The following is a 5,792-nucleotide window of genomic DNA, read 5'->3' on the forward strand; positions in this document are numbered from 1 at the left end:
TAGGGTTTCGGCGAAGATATAAGGTTGAGCGAAGTTAACCACAACTTCGCCTACCTCATAAGTTCGCCTAAGCGAAGTTAACCTCAACTTCGCTTATCTCCTAAGTTCGCTTACCTAAGCGAAGTTATTCTCAACTTCGCCAAGTCACGCGAATTTAAGGATTTTCCAGCGAAGTTAACACTTAAGCGAAGTTATCCTTAACTTCGCCTATAGTACTGTTTGGAAGAATTTTTGTTTTTTTTCGGGTTTTTCTTGTTTTCGAGAAGATGTCGCCGATTAATATCTCAGAGTTAGTCAAAATGGAAGTTGAAGCGGGGTCGGCTACTAAGGCCCTAAGGTTGATGAAAGGAACCGACTTTGTGGCGTGGAAGGATAGGTTCATTCAGTATATTAAATACCAGGATGCAAAGATGTGGGTGTGCATCTAGGATGGATATATTCCATCGACAATGGAATACGAAGGTCGGGATGTGATAAAGAAGTACAGCAAGATGGAGGAAGAAGAAAAGAAGATGTATGAGGCCGAGAGCAAGGCCCATGCTGCAATTACTATGGCTCTTCCTCAAGAGATTCTCCATACATTCCGGAAGTACACTTCTGCACGAGAGCTTTGGGATGCTCTTGAGAATAGATTCGAAGGGAACGTGGGTATTCGTGCCTCGAAGATTAAGCTGTTAAAGACCCAGTTCTCTGTCTTCAAGTATTTGAAGAACGAATCGCTCGATGATATTATCACCCGATATTATCATCTAATGACAGAGCTGAACAACTATTCTATTGCTTACAGAGAGGAGGAAATAGTTGAGAAGCTTCTCGATGCTCTCCCACCGAAGTGGGAAATGTACACTGTTCTAATGAGGGAAGACAAAGACTTTCATAATTATGACTTGGAGACAGCAGTAAACAAGCTCAGAACCTTTGAGCTTAATATGGTTCGTAAAGAGACACCAACGGATCAGGTTCAAGACCCTGGTATGTATGGTGCCAAAGTTATCTCAGGCTCAAGTTCGAAGTCTGAATCTGCTGCTTACTACTCCAAAGGAGAGTCAGGTTCTAACTCTTCTCATGAAGGAAATGTGTCAGTAAACATGAACGGTGATGTTTGCTTTGTTGCTGGAGGATCAAGTGCTTCGAAACCTCAAGCATCCAAGAGTAGTTTCTCTCCCAGTGCTTCAAGCAATAACTACACTAAGATGCCAATGAGTGTGAAATCTGCTGAAGAGCAGTTTGCACTCTATGCATCCTTTATTGCTTCTTACGAGAACTACATACAAGGGAAGATTGTGGACCCTGCTGCTTTGGATGAAGACTATGACCAGATCGATCCTGATGATCTGGAGGAGATGGATCTGCAGTGGCAGATGGCGATGATAGTCAGAAGAGTGAAGCGTTTCATGAAGAAGACTGGCAGAAAGTTCGTAGGTGGAAAGCCAGGATTTGATAAGTCAAGGGTGAGGTGTTACAATTGTCAACAAAATGGACACTTTGCAAAGGAGTGCACTAATGCGCGTGTAGAACGTAGTCAGGGGAGGACTACACAGCAAAGTGGAAATAACAATGGGAATAATGCCATGATGTCTGATGCTGGTGAATACAACTGGAACATGTTCTCTGGAGAACTCTTTGAGTAGGCACACATGGCGAAGGTTGCAGCTGAAGAATGTATGAAAGCTGCTGAAAATGAAAAAGCTTTCATGGCTAATGACCAGAACTCCGAGGTATGTACTAAACCTATCTGTACTAAATGTGAGAACTTGTCTGAACAGCTTGCTACAATTACTGATCAGTATGTTAAGTTGGATGCCGAATTTAAAACCTTGAAAGAAGATCATCACTTCACAAAGACAAGAGAAAATAATTATAAAATAAAAATTAAAGCTTGTGAAAAAGACGTTAAAAGTTTAAAAACAAAATTAGCTGAGAAAATTGATGTGATCGATCTAAGCTACGAGGTTTTAGAAGAGAAAACCAAGTTAATCGCTGAGAAAAAAAAACAGATTGCTGATCACCAGGTAAAAGTGGTGGAACTAAATAGGAAACTGGAGCAATTCCAGAATTCCTCTGCTATTCTTGATCACCTCGTTAGTGATCAAGGTTCCTCACCTAAGAGGGGAGGAATTGGTTACCATGAGGTTCCACCACCTTATAACCATAATTATACTTTCAATCCTAGTGTTCATGAATCTGTTAATTTTGTAGCTGATCAGACAGGTCCTGCTAAGGAAACTGGTAAAGTACCGGAATTTAGTAAAGGCGAAACAAATTCGCCTGTCTCAAAAGTTAAAATTTCTATTTCAAGTCCAGTCTCATCTGATTCGGATAAGTCATCCGAGTCGGGTAAGACAAAAGAGAAGGAAGTGTTACCCACTAGTGGAGAAAAAGTTAATTCAACTAAAATGAGTACTCCACTCAACCCATATGTCCCACCTTATGTGAGACGTACGGTTGGTAATACTGCGTCCACATCTAAAACATCTGCTGAAAAGAAAGCTGAACATAGGTGTTGTTTTAGATGTAATCAAACAGGGCACCTTGTTGCTGATTGCCCTCTGAAGCAGCGTTTCAGAGAGGTGAGGCCCTCGAAAGCTGAGACTAAGGTTTTTGGTAATCGTTTAAATGTTAAAAATGAAAACCATTCAAATTTGAGAGATAATACAGGTTTTCAAATAAACACATCTCGTTTTTACACTACTAATAACCAAACCAAATGCTATAATTCTTTTGATTCTCTTAATGTTCGTCGGTTTGGTTGGCCTCACTATCAGTCTCCAAGAAGGTACCCTGTTAGGACTCGTGGAAATTTTTCTAATGCTAACCTTGGTCAGCCAAGGTGTGTGAGTTCTGTTAAGAAGGTTAATCGACCCAAGACCAAGAGGTCTTGGGTCCCCAAATTTTAATAATCTCTTTTGTTTGTGCAGGAACAGTTGAACAGGGCTTCCAATAATCTTTTGGTTGTGGACAGCGGCTGTTCCCAGCACATGACTGGTAACAAGGATTTGTTACAAGATTTAAAACCTGTTCAAGGAGCGAGAGTCAGTTTTGCCGGTGAGAGTGGAGGCAAAATAACAGGAAGGGGTACGGTAAGTAACGGGAAGATGACGTTAGAAAATGTGAACTTTGTTGAAGAACTGAAGCACAATCTGCTGAGTGTGTCGCAGATTTGTGATAAAGATTATACCGTACACTTCGCGAAGACTGATGCGATTGTGTTGAAGCTTGGTTTTCAAATACCAGAGGAGTGGATAGTAATGAAGGCTCCACGTGATCGAAATACGTATATGATGGATTTAAGTTCAACTGAAATGTCAACGGAAGAATCGTGTCTTTTGACGAAAGCAAGCGAATTGGAATCTGAACTGTGGCACAGGAGAATGGGGCACATTCATCTTCGGAAGATGAACCATATTGTCAGACATGGGCTTGTGTTGGGTGTTCCCTTAAAAAGTTTCAATTTTGAAGAAAAATGTCTTGCGTGCAAAAAGGGAAAGCAGCACAAGAAGTCCCATCTCACCAAGAAAGTAAATTCAATTGCCAGTACACTAGAACTGCTTCACATGGATCTCTTCGGTCCTGTGAATGTAAGAAGTCTAGGTGGTACAACTTATTGCTTGGTGATCACTGATGACTACTCACGATACTCGTGGGTATACTTCCTGAAATCAAAGGACGAAACGGCTCAAATGGTGAAGAATCTCATTACCAAAGTTGAGAACATTATGGATAAACGAGTGAAGTTCATCAGAAGTGACAATGGTTCCGAGTTTAAAAATTTTGAAATGGAGATCTTCTGTCTGTCAAGAAGGATTGAACACCAATTCAGCGTTCCGTATACTCCGCAACAGAATGGAGTGGCTGAAAGGAAGAATAGAACTTTAATTGAAGGAGCCAGAACTATGCTGGCTGATTCGAAGCTTCCGGTGGTGTTCTGGGCTGAAGCTGTTTCTACAGCTTGCTATGTACTGAATAGAGTTTTAACGGTAAAAAGACTTAATAAAACATGCTACGAGCTTATGCATGGGAGAAAGCCCAATTTGTGTGGACTTGAAGCTTTCGGGTCCCCGTGTTCAATTTTAAAGGCACATTCAAAGTTTGGTGAAGCAGCCGATGAAGGAATCTTAGTCGGCTATGAAGTTGGGACTCCCAACAGGCGTGTCTTTAATACAACGAACGGCAAGGTTGAGGTGGTATGTAACACCGACATTACGAGTTACAGATCGCCAAGACCGAGCATCGGACCTCCTGGGATTTTCGACTATGATAGGCTCTTCAAGTCTTTTAACATACCTGATTTGTTTTGTACAGAAGAAGAAGAACGTGTTGCTACGAAGATGATTCTAGATGAGGAGGAAAATTTGGCACATAGACAGCTATTTGATGATTGTCAACCTTCCTCATCAAATTCTATCGGTTCCCCTGCTGTCTCTCCTGAAGAAGAGTTTATCAATACATTTCACTCTCAGCCAGAAACAACCATTGATGAGCTCTCTTCTAATTTAAAAGATAATTTGCATGTCGGTGCTGTTCCGACCACGAGAATTCACATAGATCACCCTTTGGAGAATGTTATAGGTGATGTGTCATCCGGTGTACAAACCAGAAGTAGCTTGAATGAGCACACCTGTGTTTATACAAGCATTAAGGAAACGGGTATAATGAACGAATGTTTGTACTCATGCTTGCCAGATTGAACCGAAAAATTATCAAATGGCTCTTAAGGACAGCTCGTGGGTCGAGGCCATGCAAGAAGAGTTGGCTCAATTTAAGAAGATGGAAGTTTGGACTTTGGTTGAAAAACCAAGGAATGTGCATGCGATAGGCACAAAATGGGTGTTTAAGTGCAAGAGAGATGAAAAGGGGATTATTATAAGAAACAAGGCGAGGCTGGTCGTTAAAGGTTTTAATCAGCAAGAGGGGATAGATTATAATGAAGTGTTCGCTCCGGTGGCCAGGTTGGAAGCGATAAGATTGTTTTTGGCGTTTGCTGCTTTTAAGAAGATGAAAGTGTTTCAGTTGGACGTGAAGAGTGCGTTCCTCAATGGGAAAGTTGATGAGGTTGTGTATGTTGAGCAACCTCCGGGTTTTCCTGACCCAGACTTTCCTGATCACGTGTACAAGTTGAGCAAGGCGCTGTATGGATTACATCAGGCACCTCGTGCCTGGTATTCAACGTTATCGGACTACTTGCTAGAGAATGGTTTTGAAAGGGGTTTGATTGACAGCACACTGTTTGTGAAGAGAGATGGAAGTGACTTCCTGCTAGTTCAAGTCTACGTGGATGACATCATATTTGCTGCATCAAGAGTCTCCATGTGTCAGGAATTTGAGGCCGTCATGAAGAAAAGATTTGAGATGAGTGCTATGGGTGAACTAACGTTCTTTTTAGGATTGCAGGTTGATCAAAAGAAGGATGGGATGTTCATTCATCAAACAAAATATGTTCATGATGTCCTCAAGCGCTTCAAGATGGAGGACTCTTCTCCATTTGACACTCCAATTTGCGACAACCACAAGTTAGGAGCTGAAATAGACGGTGACGCAGATGTGGACCCAACTCAGTATCGGGCTATAATAGGTTCTTTGATGTATTTGACTGCTTCTAGGCCTGATATAATGTTTGCTGTTTGTCTTTGTGCTCGTTTTCAGGCAAACCCAAAGGAATCTCACATGAAGGGTGTGAAGAGGATTCTGCGGTATCTCAAAGGCAAGCCGAAGCTAGGGTTGTGGTACCCGAAGGGAGGAGACGTGGAACTGGTTGCTTATACGGATTCTGATTATGGAGGGTGCAATCAGAG

The sequence above is a fragment of the Bidens hawaiensis genome, unplaced genomic scaffold, assembly GCF_021521415.1.
Source record: "Bidens hawaiensis isolate Kalapana, Puna unplaced genomic scaffold, B.hawaiensis_p1.1 tig00419378_1, whole genome shotgun sequence".
NCBI classification, from domain to species: domain Eukaryota; kingdom Viridiplantae; phylum Streptophyta; class Magnoliopsida; order Asterales; family Asteraceae; genus Bidens; species Bidens hawaiensis.